This window comes from Mastigoproctus giganteus, chromosome 11 (assembly GCF_048544385.1).
Source record: "Mastigoproctus giganteus isolate SK-2022 chromosome 11, ASM4854438v1, whole genome shotgun sequence".
Taxonomy (NCBI): Eukaryota; Metazoa; Arthropoda; class Arachnida; order Uropygi; family Thelyphonidae; genus Mastigoproctus; species Mastigoproctus giganteus.
In genome coordinates, this window is record NC_143585.1 from 2,624,389 (window position 1) to 2,639,436 (window position 15,048).

Below are 15,048 nucleotides of genomic sequence, written 5' to 3' on the forward strand. Positions count from 1 at the left end.
CCTCTAACACAATTTGTCCAGTTTTCCTTGAATTTACTTAGAGTACTCACTTTCACACTAGATGGAAGTTTATTCACATTGTGTGTGTGTGTGTGTGTGTGTGTGTGTGTGTGTGTGTGTGTGTGTGTGTGTGTGTAAGAGAGAGAGAGCAAAGGAAAGAATGCCATCAGCATTCATTTTACTCAATCCATTCAAAGCCTTCAACACTTCAGTCACTTCTCTTCATAGGTGCTTAGTCTGCAGAGCTGAATTTGCACAACTGAAGCCCTCTAAGTGCACTGCTTTGTTTACCTCATCAATCTTCTTGCCCTTCTCTTTATGAGATCCAGCAGCTCTACATCCTTCCTAAAATGAGTCTTCAGACCTGTCTGCAGTACCCAAAATATGGCCTGACCATTGTCTTATACAATTGGATAATTACCTCCTTATCCCTGCTAGCAAAATTCCTGTATATCATTGAGGAAAATCCATGAACTGTCCCAACATCCCATCTTCACTGCACAGAGAATTTCATATCTTTCTGCATAGCTACCCCAGGTTCTTTTTCATTTTCCACTCCCCTGAGTGTAGTACTACACAGTTGGTATATTAATATACCACATATTATTACTGCATTGGAATATAAGTTTAGCGTTATATTTTGTATTTAAATTGAAATTGAATCAAAATCATGACTCAGACCGACAAAGCAAAAGTGGTAGATGACTTTCATCAACCGGTGAAATACCACCACTTTGCTTATTGGAGGCTTGAAGTGGTGAAACCCATGTTTAGTCTCTAGAGCAAAGTTTCCGGCATCCCCCTCCCCCCATACTTCTCCTTCACCCCATGCACAGTACTAAGTACTATAGGTTTTGATACCTTTCGTGTTTGGGGTTTTCATATAAAAAAAAAAAAAAAAAAAGGCTGAAGCTAATGGGAGTGCTGTGGCTCAGGGGAGAACTGAGCAGGACAGTTGTCCTCTGAATCACAGCCTTTTGAAATGTACTGCTTGTTTGATGTGTGGACCAATCGGGAATGGGACATGATATTTCCAAAGGAAGTGTGTGTGTGTGTGTGTGTGTGTGTGTGTGTGTGTGTGTGTGTGTGTGTGTGTGTGTGTGTGTGGGTGGGTGGGTGGGTGGGTGGGTGGGTGGGTGTGTGGGTGGGTGTGATGTAAGGAGTGTGAGGAAATCAGGCACCAATTCAATGTTATTATAGATGTATTGAGAACTTGAAGGACAAGGTAGATGCCCTCAAAGGATTTAAATTGAGGGCCTATCAAGCTCCTAACTACCCACATCAATGCCAGAGCTTGCACTTGAACATCACACAACACAGCAGCAACCCCCAAGGCAGAATATGCTGGTTCACAAGAACTAGTTGTCGGTGACTCTATTGTCAGGGAAACGGGGAATATATTGTGCAAAAAGGATAGGTGGAACAGAACCAGGGTATGTCTGCAAGGGGCAAAGGTTGATGATGTTGTAGAGCAGATAATCATCTTTTAAGGGCACAAAAGGTGATATTGTTGTACCTGTTGGCACTAATGATATTAAGAGTAGGAGACTGGCAGAATTACTTGAGCAGTACAGGTCAATGTTGAAACAAGCTGTGAGTTAGGGTTGAATTTGAAAGTGTCTGCAATTCTGCCCAGACACGATAGGAGGGAGTATATGATGAGACCCTCAATCAGTTCGGTCCTGGACAGATTGTGCGAGGCTCAAGGGGTAGAATTTTTCTCAGCTGCTTGTTAACAGTAGAGACTGCTTCTACAGGGATGGGATACACTTAAATATAAAGGCTGCAAGAATATTCGCTGATGCTATCGAGGCAGTGTTAGGTGGGTTGGAAAATTGCTAGCTTGGCAGGGAGACACGGACTAATAGATTAACAGTAGCCGCTGGCAGCGGTGAAAGTGATTCTTGCACTGCTTCTATTGGAATAAGCAGCAGCCTGGAAAACAAGGTGCAGGGGATTTCAGAGACTGCTGGAAGTCTTTGCAGAACAAGTAAATACATGGACTGTGTTAAGAGTACCTAAGAATAGGAACAGGTGCATGTATACTTGCATGTACACCAATGCTAGGAGTTTGATAAATAAATTTGAGGTGTTGGTCAAAACATCAAAGGCAGATATTGTTGGGATATCAGAGATGTGGCCACGGGTGCCAAGCGAATTCGAGGTCAAGCATTCAGAGTGCGAATATATAGCAATCTTTCCCAGCGATAAAAGTTCATTTTAAGTTATATCGTTTTTTACTAGCAGTTCATTTATAATCCAGTTCTATACTTGAAAAATGACAAGTAAGAACAAGAAAGGAAATTCACCTTTCTTTTTCATTACATATATTACTTTATTTTACTAACCAATTAACTTATCTAACAGCTTGGCCTCCTTGCAGCACTACTCCTGCCTCCCTGTGGCAGAGCTGGAAACTTGGAAGGGAAAGTTAACCCCCCAGGGCAAAAAGGAGCCTAACATGGACTATGGCAATTACCCAGAGCTTGAGCAGCCTAGGCGCTCATTCAGTACCATCAGTAGTGCTGACCGTGAAATTTCTCATGATGTAACAAAGTCTAAACGACTGCGTACAGACACAGACCAACAGGAATGCCCATCATTCCTTATCTTACATAGTCTGTCGGACAAATCTATGAGCACTCTCTCACCATTTCTTATACAGAAATGTTTGGAAAATGTGGCGGGCTCTCCCAAAATGGCGAGAAGACTCAGATCTGGAGACCTCTTGGTAGAAACAGTGAGTCGTGCACATTCTGAGAGACTGTTGAAACCAACGATATTTGGTGGACTACCCATTCAATTCACCCCTCATGCAACATTAAATACTTCCAAGGGGCGCCTCCGTAGCCAGGTGGGAAGGAGCAGCAGTGCGTAGCACACGCTTCTTGATTAGACCGGGGTTCGAGCCCGTCACCACCAAATACGGAAGATGCGGAAAGGTCAGGGAATGACCACCGCATATCCCGGAGCAATATGGCCTTAGTTGCTAATGCTCCTAAAAACCAAATAACAATAACAAACTTCCAAGGGAGTAATTGCAGAGTGGGATCTGATAAATGTAACAGAAGAGGAACTGACCCAAGAACTCAAACATCAAAAAGTGGTACAAGCGAAATGCATCATGATCAGGAAAAATGGATCATCATCCGCAACATCATCCTGACATTCGGAACACCTATCTTACCATCCAATGTTAAAGCCAGCTATCTCAACTGCCGAGTATGACCCTTTATCCCGAATCCTATAAGATGCTACAAGTGCCAAAAATTTGGTCATGCGCAAATGGCTTGTCGAGGAGATCCAGTCTGTCCAAACTGTGGTTCAAAAGAATATTCGCAAACAGACTGTGATGGCAAAACACCGTACTGTCCGAATTGCAAAGGCGCGCATCCAGCCTACTCCAAATCATGCGACCTCTGGAAAACTGGAAAAATAATCCAGAAGTACAGGGTAGAACGCAAAGTCACATACCAAGAGGCAAGAAAGCAAATTATGCTCAACGCACCTAAGAACACATATGCAGCAGCAATGCAAAAATATCAAACAACAGCAACACAAACTGACGTATCAGTTCTCTCAACCATATCGATTGCAGATTGAGCCCGATCTATGCTGTCACCATCGATGAAACAGACTCCAAAAGAGCAAAAGGTAGTAGATAGAGCTAACAACACCCCTGTCACAGTCCCACCAGCTACCCCACATAGACCATCAGATATTTCAAAATCAAAAACCGACTCAGTTCCAAATAGGAAGACAAACAATATCACTTCAGTAAATATGGACACTGATAACAATACTGACCCAAATGAACCTATCCTAGACCTTCACGCAGAAGATGACATGGATACTGAACACCCAACCTTTCCAAGAAGAGAGAAAATGAAACGAACAGCCTGGGAATAAAAAAGACTCAGAATCTTCCTCAAGTAACAAAACCAAATAATGCACCAAATCATACAGTGGAACTGTAGAGGAATTCACAGTAACGTTGATGATATCCACAAGTTAATTTATCGTTACTATCCCGTAGGCATCTGCCTACAAGAGACAAATTTAACACGTCACGTGTCACTCTCAGTTAAGAATTATGCACTCTTTAGGAAAGACAGAACTGCTACAAATAATGCTCACGGAGGGGTAGCCATACTCATAGATTCACGAGTACTTTGCAGATTCATTCCTTTACAAACCTCCATCGAAGCTGTCGCAACACGTATAGTGATTGGTATTACTTTGACAATTGTCTCTATCTACCTATCGCCCAATCACTCCTATACCATCCATGAACTGGAAGATCTTATTCAGCAGTTGCCAACCCCAATCTGTTTATTGGGCGAATTCAACAGACACCATCCATTGTGGGGTTCTCTCAATGCAGATGGAAGAGGACAACTTATCGAGCAGCTTGCTGACTGACAAAATCTGGCTACCGTATTTCCCCATGTATAAGACGCACCTTAATTTTGGGGCCCGAAATTTGAAAAAAAAAAAAAAAATTGTATTACATAAAGTTATTGAACTCAAGTTTTATTCATCATAAAATTCATACAACTCCTCATCACTGTCAAAACTCCCATCCATTAGCTTGTCCTCATCTGTGTCTGATGGCGAATCACTGTCTTCATATATTGCCTCGTCCTCAGTTCCATCTATGGCATTTGAAATGCCTTGACTTGACAATGATCTCAATCTTGATATTATCCCAGGATATTTTCACCCAGGTACAAACTTCTCCTATAGTTGGTTTCTTCACTCTTCCTGCTGGTGTCAAATTGTCTCCCAGAAGACTTCATCCATTGGTTCCATTCGTCTCTCATGACAGCTTTGAAGGGTTTGTTAATGCTGACATCAAGTGGTTGGAGCTGAGATGTTAAGCCTCCAGGCATAACGGCAAGTTTTGATTTTTGCTCTGCAGCAATTTTCTTTGTGTTTTTTGTTATGTGTTCCCTGAACTGATCAAGCACCAATAGGGCAGGGCGCCTCCGTAGCCAGGTGGGAAGGAGCAACAGCGCATAGCACACGCTTCTTGATTAGACCAGGGTTCGAGCCCGTCACCACTAAATACGGAGGATGTGGAAAGGTCAGGGAATGACCACCGCATATAACGGAGCAATATGGCCTTAGTTGCTAATGCTCCTAAAAACCAAAACAACAACAACAACAACACCAATAGGGCAGGTTTGCGTAAGAGCCCGCCCGGTCTCCTGCTCCAAACTTTCTCAAACCAGATCTTCATCCCATCCTGATCCATCCAACCCTTGTCATGAACGTGGACAATCACTCCCCGAGGAATGTCTTCTTTTGGCATTGTTTTGCATTTGAAAATCAGCATAGGAGGCAGCTTGGTCCCGTCGGCACAACAAGCTAGAACAACTGCATAATGCCTCTTTTCATGTCCATTTGTCTTCACAGTTATAGTTTTCATCCCCTTCTAATCAACAGTTCTGTTACTCGGAACATCAAATTGAAGGGAGACTTCGTCCATATTTGCAATCTGTCCCAATTCAAATTGATGTGTCTTCCGACATTGAATGACAAAACGATGAAATTCAAGGACCTTCTGCTCATAGCTTTCAGGCATCTTTTGAGCAAGTCTGGTGCATGTACGCATGCTTAGTCCATTCTGTTTCATGAACCCGAAGCACCAATTGTGTCCTCCTTTGAAATCATTAACTTCTTTTTCATCAGCAATTCTTCTTGCCTCATGCTGAACCATCTTTGTGGACACAGGAATTCCAATTGTCCTTTGCTCTTCAATCCATATCTTCAATTCCCTCTCTAAATCAGGCCATTTTGCTGACTTGCCTCTCATGGCCTTCTTCTGCTGTGGCGTTTTCAGTAGGGTTTCTTCTTCCTGTAGCCAGTCTCTGATTGTTTTCTCAGTTGGAGGAGGATCAAACTTACGTTCAGCAGCACGATTTCCATTCACTTTTGCAAACTGGATCACTTTTAACTTGAATTCAGCACTGTACGAAAATCTTTTCTGAGCCATTTCTGGGCAGAATGTGGCAAAACGTAACCTAATATACCGGTAACAAGTGTGAAACAATGAGTGCAAAGATAGCAAGCACGAAAAAGCGGGAAATGCAAGTAAAAAAAAAATCTACAACCACTTTATAAGACGCACCCAGTTTTTAGACCTGAAATTTTTCGAAAAAAGGTGCGTCTTATACATTGGGAAATACGTATACTAAATACTGGCTTGCCAACTTACATCCATCTCTCTATGGGTAGAACTTCTGCAATAGACCTTTCCATATGCTCTCCGATCCTGTTCCCTAGTATTGAGTGGATGGCACTCGACAACCCGCTAAATAGTGATCACTTTCCGCTAATATGTAAGATTCAAACAGGACATTCCATAATTTCCCAAAACTATGTAAAATGGAAATTTCCCAGAGCAGATTGGGCAAAATTAACTTCCTGAGTGTCCTTTGATGAACGGATCATCGAAACCTGTCCTATTGACACAGCTACCGATCACATCACGAGACAAATATTGGCTGCTGCATGCACTGCGATTCCATAATCACAGTCAACAACCCATAGAACCATAAACTATTGGTGGAACGAAGAGTGCAAAGGTGCAAAAAAAGAAAAAAACCGAGCATGGAATCTATTTCGAAAACATCCCACCACCGCCAATCTTATAAACTAAAAGAGACTCAGAGCCAAGGTCCGTCACATTAGAAAGAAAGCTAAAAGAGATTCTTGGATTTGATTTGCGAGCTCGATTAATAAAAATACTGATTCAAGAATAATATGGCAGAAAATAAAACAACTAAATGGCAAAGTTCCCCCATTATCCTTCCCACTTCTCAACTGGAATGGGCAGGATCTTTCTTCTCCTACAGATATAGCGAATGTCCTAGGGACTGTTTTTTCACAGTTATCTGCCTCAACAGCATATGATACATCATTCTAGAAGATCAAAGTATTAGCTGAAAAGTCCAAACTGAACTTCAGACCTACGAGTAAATGTTCTTTACCCTATAATCAGCTGCTTACAATGCTTGAACTTCAAGAAGCCATATCTACCTCAAAAAACAGTGCTGCAGGCCCCGACAGAATATACTACGTAATGCTCAAACACTTAGATAAAGAATCGGTCTCTTCACTGCTCACGTTTTTCAATCGCATCTTTCTTGAACATTGTTTCCCCAGTTCCTGGCATCACTCCTATATAATAGCAATTCCCAAACCAGGAAAAAATCATTCCATTCTTGAAAACTATAGACCTATTTCTCTCACCAGCTGCTTAAGCAAAACCTTGGAAAAAATAATTCACCGTCGACTTACTTGGTTTCTTGACTCTAAAAATATAATTTTTGACAATCAATTTGGTTTCAGGAAAAATCGATCAGCCCTGGATCTCATGGTCAAAGCGGAAACAAACATCAGGATTGCATTCATTCGAAATGAACATCTCATCATGGTATGCCTTGATGTAGGAAAAGCCTTCGACACCACATGGCGTTTTGGTATCCTGAGACATCTGCATTCCCTTGACCTGAGAGGCCACTTATCATATTTCATATTGAATTTCCTTCAGCACAGATCCTTTCAAGTCCGATACCGACAAGTTCTCTCTGAAACATATATACAAGAAGAAGGGGTCCCAAAAGGCTCTGTGCTCAGTGCCACCTTATTCGCAATAAGAATAAATCACATGACTAAAAATATTCCCAGCACTGTGAATTCATACCTCTATGCCAATGATCTCACTGTTTCTTGCAGTTTGCAAAACATGACCTTCATTGAGCAGCAGCAGCTCCAAATTTCAATTAATAATCAGTTATGGATGGCACAGAATGGGTATCGACTCTCTTGTTCAAAATCTAAAGTAGTTCACTTTTGTAACAAGCGGAAGATGCATCCAGGTCCAGAGGTACACTTAACAAACCAGCCTATCTCAGTTGTGAACAGCATTCGTCTGCTTGGTCTGACTTTCGATAATAAGTTGAACTTCATAGAGCACGTTAAACATCTAAAGACGTCTTGCCAGAAAAAAAATGAACATACTCAGAGTCATTTCTTCTACATCATGTGGTGCAGATCGGTACATGTTACTTCATTTGTATAGATCCCTAATCAGACCTCGCCTTGACTACGGTGCCCTGGTGTACGATTCTGCTAGGGAGAGCGTGCTAGCGCGATTTGCACCAATTCAACACTCTGTCCTGAGGATTTCCATAGGCACTTATAGAACTTCACCAGTTCAAAGTCTTTATATTGATGCTCATGAACTTCCTCTAAGCCTCAGGAGAAAGATGTTACTTCTTAACTATACAACTAAAATCCAAAGTCTACCTACCCATCCCATTAGGCCGATACTTAATGACCCCCAGTTCACAACATTCTATAGAAATAAACCTAGGGCAGTTCAGCCTTTTGCTCTCAGAGCTCAAGCATTATCGCAAACTTGGAATATACATCCTGATAAAGTTCTTTGTGATTTAAATAGTACGGATCCCCCATGGACGTCTATTAAACCACTCTGTGACAGTTATTTTCTAAACTGGGGAAAGCACTCTCTTGCAAATGTCAATATACAACTCCATATTGCCCACACACAAAATTATCTGCATTTTTCAAAAATATACACTGACGGATCAAAATCTGAGAGTGGAGTGGGTGCATCAGCCGTTTCCCCTCATAAAACCTTCTCCGTATCACTTCCCAATGAATGCAGCAGCTATACAGCTGAATTATACGCCATCAAACTTGCAGTAGAAAATATCCTCCATCTGTCCATCCAAAAAAGCATGATATACATGGACTCCCAGAGTGCGATTATAGCTTTACAGAACAATTCTTCTCAAACACATCCTTTAATAAAGCTCGTAAAATCCAAACTGATGCATCTTCAAGAACTCCGAGTGGCCATATTCTGCTGGATCCCAGGCCATGCTGGGATACCAGGAAACGAATGTGCGGACTATGCCACTAAACATCCATCCAACAGAGAATTATCACAGTAGTACGTTCCATATCTTGACTACAAAAGTAACATTCAAAGAATGTGTAAAAAATGGAGAATTCAATGGCAAACCCAAACGCATAACAAACTCAGCCAAATAAAACCTGAACCACAACAGTGGACCTCCAGTTTCCGTATAAACAGGAGGGAGGAAGTAATCTTAACCAGAGCGCGAATTGGCCACAGTCATCTTACCCACCTTTATCTCCTCACAGGTAATGATCCTCCACAATGCACACAGTGCAACTGCCCACTTACAATGAAGCATATTCTTGTTGAATGTACTTTATACACCACTGCCGTCCAAGTCTCTTTTAGCTTTCTGCCAAACCTTAAAGAACCCTTGACACTTTGCCACATCATAGGTAATGAGGTTAATCTGCTCGAGTTCTTTCACTTTACGAAAAAGATAGAATTATATAATCATTTTTGAGCAACGCCATTAGAGTCACCATGCATATGTAACATTCATAACGGTGATAGGTGCAATATGGCCTAAGTAGCCCTTGCACCAAAAAACAACAACAACAATCAGAGATGTGGCGTCACACAGATATAAGGAATGCAGAAATGGAATTTGGGGAGTACAATGTGTACAGGAAGGATAGACAGAATAGAAAGAGAGGAGGGGTTATGCTATTAGATAAGAAATACATAAAATTCAAGTAAGTGCATCCAATTCATATGGGTGAACAGTGCAATGTTGAGTCAGTTTGGTGTGACATAAGCACTGGAAAAGCAAAATTGAGAGTAGGAGTGTATTATAGGAGTGTGTTAATGACTCTGAGTGTAATAAACAACTGTGGAGAAATAGAGTGAGCCAGTAAATCAGATTGTCCTATAATGGGGGATTTTAATTTCCAGAGATTGACTGGAATTTGTGGGTTGGTCACTCACACACTAGCAAGGCATTTGTGGATTTATTGGATGATTGTTTTCTACAGCAGCATGTTCAGGAGGTAACTAGAGAGAGTAATACTCTTGATCTGTTTATCTGTAGTGATTCTTCATGCATTAAGAATCTGCAGATAAAGGAACCACTAGGTGGCAGTGATCACAGTGTGCTGAAGTGGGATTTACTCAAAGAGGTAACTACCATCAGAAGTAAAGGGAAATGTTTTTGCTTTAGCATTAGCAAAGGCACATGATGAAAGAAAGCAAGCTTATATAGCATCAGCCAAAAAAAAACAAAAAAAAACTTTATTTCACCCATCCACTCTCTCAAAATGTCTTTCAAGTTCTGCCTTGAATCTATTTAAGCTATCAACTTATACAATGGCAGATGGAAGTTTGTTCCAACAATCAACCACCCGCTGACTAAAGGCAAACTTCTGCACATCTAACCTACAACCGTCTTTCCTCAATTTGAATTTATGCCCTCTCAGGCGATTATTCTGAGCAAGAGGAAGAATCCCATCCGCATTGAGCATGCTCAAACAATTCAAGGCTTTATACACCTCGCAGGTGCCTAGTCTTCAGACACTGTAATTTGCAAAATTTAAGCCTTTCTTCGTTAGAGCAACCCTTTGTTCCATTCACTAATCTTTCTCTGTACTCGTTCCAACAGCTCTACATCCTTCTTAAAATGAGGCCTCCATACCTGTACTGTGTACAGTACTCAAGGTGTGGCCTGACCATTGCCTAATACAAGGGGATAATCACCTCCTTATCCCTGCTAGAAACATTCCTGTATATCATTGACAAGAGACCATGAGCTACTCTTGCAGACCGTCTGTACTGCTCAGAAAACTTTACATCTGCCTGCATAATTACACCCAGGTCCTTTTCATTCTCTACCACTGTCAGTGTGGTACCAGAGTTGATACATTACTCTGGGATTACTTCTTCCCATATGTAGTACTTTACATTTGCTAATGTTAAACTTCATCTGCCACCTCTCAGCCCATCTGCTCAACTTTTCTAGATCCTGTTGCAGCAGCAAATTGATAACTTGAATAGATTCAAGGCAGAACAAGACAAACATTTGGAGTGAGTGGATAGGTGAAAAGACAAGAGATATATCTTTTTTTTTCTTTTTTTTTTTTGTTCTTGCATCATATGCCTTTACTAATGCTAATCTGGTATTATTGCTTCACATATGTAGCATTTGTTAATGTTAAACTTCAATTGCCAATTCTCAGTCCATTTGCCCAATTTTTCTAGATCTTGTTATAGTAACATACCTTGATTATTATTATTATTTATTAATATTATTATCTTTATTTTCTCCTAAGAGACACCCGCTTACGGTTATTAACCAGGGGGTGCACATTCGTATATACAAATATAAGTTATATACATAATTATCCATTTATAATTTATACATATTGTTGTCTTAATAAATTGTACAAAATATACATTGTCTAATTAATTATATTATATATATCTTTGCCTTAGTTTACATGACAGGCAGATAGAAAGAGAGAGAGAGCACAAGCATAATTTCTAAATTTACAATGAATTAGAGCATGTTCACATCTACACCACTATTTACAGCGAGTTCACAGAAAGATAAGACATATAATGTTAACATAACAGGAGCATAAACAGTCCCGACCAGTTCATTATTCATTTCCTGCATTCTGTTTTGTTTTCATCTGTGGGATTCACTCAACATTTATAGGTGGAGTAATGCATTTTGAAATGTTTCAGTCCTGTACCTCTTCTCTGTGCAAAGCTTTTCTGGGTCTGCTTGAAGATCATTGTAGATCATAATGGTGTTAAAAGGAAAAAATCACTGAAGGTTTCCCAGCTGTGTGAGTGTGCTACTGCATTATAGCCTTAGTTGCTAATGCGCTAATAAAATCCAAACCAAGCACGCTACTGAGCGGAGGGGATGGTGCCCTATTCGCCCACCTTTGCGTCATACGGGGCCAAGTCAGCAGGGAGTCAGTTTTCGGCGAGTCGAGTCTTCCGGTCAGCAGTTTTGCAAGCGTGAGAATGTTCTTGGTGACGATTATGTGAGACCAAGGCGTGACATCCAAGTTGGCATATAAAATGTAATTAACTGTAATTAACCACCCTTTCATCCTTTATATTATCTGCAAACTTAGAGCCTGAAATGCTGAAATGCCTTCATCATTGTCCATGATATGCTTTCATCAATAAATATAGAAAACGATGAATGTAGTAATGAACTCTGAGAAACTCTATTAATATCATTAGTCCAAGTTGAGCAGTGCTCATTCATAACCATTCTGTCCTCCTCCACCTCCCAGCTATTCCGTTATCCAAAGCATTATTACATAAAAGCAGTCTTTTATGTAATAATAACCAGAGCTTTTCTGGAATCTAAGTATACGATGTTAGAATTATTTTTTACATCCAGTTTCTTTGTTATTGCCTAACCTAACCTAACCAGTCCAACTTTCCTAACAGTGAGGTAATTTTCCTTGGTGATTTTAATGTTCACAACCCCAGCTGGCTTCCGTTTTCTAGTCACGAGATGCTGAGGCTTTTGCAATTACTAATGACCTTGCACAGATTGTTCATTTACCTACAAGAATACCGGACAATCCTAATCATACAGCCAACATGCTTGATCTGTTTCTCACAAACAACCCTTCGAAGTACACGGTCAAAGTTCCTGATGGCTCTAGACAATGTAAAACAGTCATTATATCCTCAAACTATTATCTACACCGATTCCTTAAGTGCTGTATCTGCTCTTCAGTGTAAATTTCCTTCCAGTCATCCGTTTCTACAACAAATTCAAACCAAGTTAGTGCAGCTTCTTGCAAACAGACAAAAATTAATTTTCTGTTGGATACCTGGACACTCTGGAATCAGATGAAACGAACAAGCAGATCTTGCAGCCAAGAACGCCAGTCACATAAAATCAGACATGCAAGATACCTTACACAGATTTAAAATGCATCATACATACCAATGTTAGAAAAAAATGGCTATCTATTTGGCAGGGAGAAAAAAGCAATAAGCTTTTTCAGATTAAAAACGATCACAAGAAGTGGCTATCAAGCCTAAGAGGCAATAGAAAGGAAGAAGTAGTACTTGCTAGAATTCGAATAATACATACTCACCTAACTCATAGTTATTTACTCACTCAGGATGACCCTCCACTATGCAGCAACTGTCAAACTCAAATCACAGTAAACCACTTGATCATTGAATGCCCATTATATCTGAGAGAACGAAAAACAGCTTTCTCTTCACATCTATATTCTTCTACTAAACTTACCGTACAACAGATTCTCAGAGACCAACAAGATATTAATGATGTTTTTACCTTCCTCAAATTGATAAACAAATATCACCTGATTTGAATCCTTTTATTTAATATAACAATCATGTACCAAATAAGATTGAAATAGGTGCATTATGGCCTTAGTAGCCCTTGCACCAATAAATCCAACAAACAACACGGTCGAAGTGAGAGGTCCTTTAGGCACTTCAGATCACAACTTGGTGATCGTCTCTTCTCCAATGGAGCCTTTATCTCATGGCTATTCCCAACCTCATGTTGTTTGGCATTAAAAGAATGCAAAATAGGATGACCTGTGAGATTTCTTTTCCTAGGTCGGATTACTGTTACAAAACTTCTGATGTCAACATTTTCTGAGATCGTGTCAATGAAATTATTCTTGCAAGAATGGAATCCTTTATCTCACAGTCCACTTTAAAATCTCGTCCTTTATCTAAACCTTGGTTTTCCAATAAATGTGCTAAGGCTGTTCAAGAGAAGAATGTTGCATATCGTAATTGGATTGTTTCTAATTCTTCAGTTTCATTTTCTGCCTACATCAAAGCTCGCAAGAATTATAAAGCAGTTATTAATCAGTACAAACTAGAGTTTGAACAGGCTAAGAGTAGGAAACTTGCTTCTTGCCCTAATGGTAGCCGAGCATTCTGGTCCCTTGCCAAAGCTATCGGCCGCAACTTTTGCCCATCTCTGCTCCCACCTCTGTCCAAACCAGATAGTTCTGTAATCACTTCAGCCAAGGATAAAGCTTACCTGCTAGCATCCCATTTTTCTTCCAACTCATATATTAATGATTTTGGTAAAACACCTCCCACCATTCCCAACACGCTCCATTCAATGCATCCTGTGGTCTTCCGTCAAAAGGATGTCAGAAGGATTTTGACGAATCTTGATGCTAAGAAAGCTCCAAGTCCCGATGGTATTTCTCCACTATTTCTCAAAACCTGTGCTCCTGAACTTACTCCTATTCTTTGCCGACTTTTTTCACTTTCTTATTCCAAAGGTGTTTTTCTTTCTGCTTGGAAATTTGCTCATATCCAGCCAGTTCCTTAAAAGGGTGACAAATCCCTCCCATCCAATTATCGTCCCATTGTAATTACTTCTACTCTTTCTAAAGTAATGGAGAAATTAATTAACCGCCAACTCAAACTACCTAGAAACCTTCCATCTGATTAACGATTGCCAGTATGGATTCCATCAGTGTCGATCTGTTGGTGATGTTCTGGCTTATGTTACTCGTTTATGGACTAATTCAATGGAAAGGTTCAGTGAAACACTAGTTGCTCTTGACATCTCAAAGGCTTTCGATTGTGTTTGGCATAATGGTCTTCTAAACAAGCTTCCATCTTATGGTTTGCCAACTGTTTTTAGTAATTGGTTATCCAGTTTTCTCTCTGATCGCTCACTGAGAGTGATGGTAGATGGCTCTGTCTTCTAATTTCTCCACTAATGTCGGTGTCCCCCAAGGTTCAGTTCTTTCTCCCACTCTTTTCCTCTTGTATATTAATGACCTTCTTCTACTGACTGGAAATCCTATCCATAGTTTTGCCGATGAAAGCACATTGCATTCCACTTTCCATTTTGAGAAACCTTGCCCTGTTCAATCAGCTTCAACTTCTCGAAAATCTGCTTCCAATTCCTTAAATGCCGATCTTCAGGTAATTCTCCAGTGGGGCAAGGACAACTTAGTTGGTTTCAACCCTTCTAAAAGTCAGTCTTGTCTTATATCTCGCAAAAGGGATTCTTCTGCTTCTATGCTTATTTTTTGTGACACTCCGATTTCTAGGCAAAATTATATATCTCTTTTGGTATATATACCTTGACTTCTAATCTCTCTTGGCAC

At 40.4% G+C, this 15,048-nt stretch overlaps 1 protein-coding gene across 1 annotated transcript in view; it reads left to right on the forward strand.

The window, feature by feature from the left end:
• Nucleotides 1-15,048, forward strand: part of LOC150077646 (transmembrane 9 superfamily member 1-like) — a 274,121-nt gene that overhangs the window by 168,214 nt on the left and 90,859 nt on the right. The gene's annotated exons all lie outside the window — the stretch shown is intronic.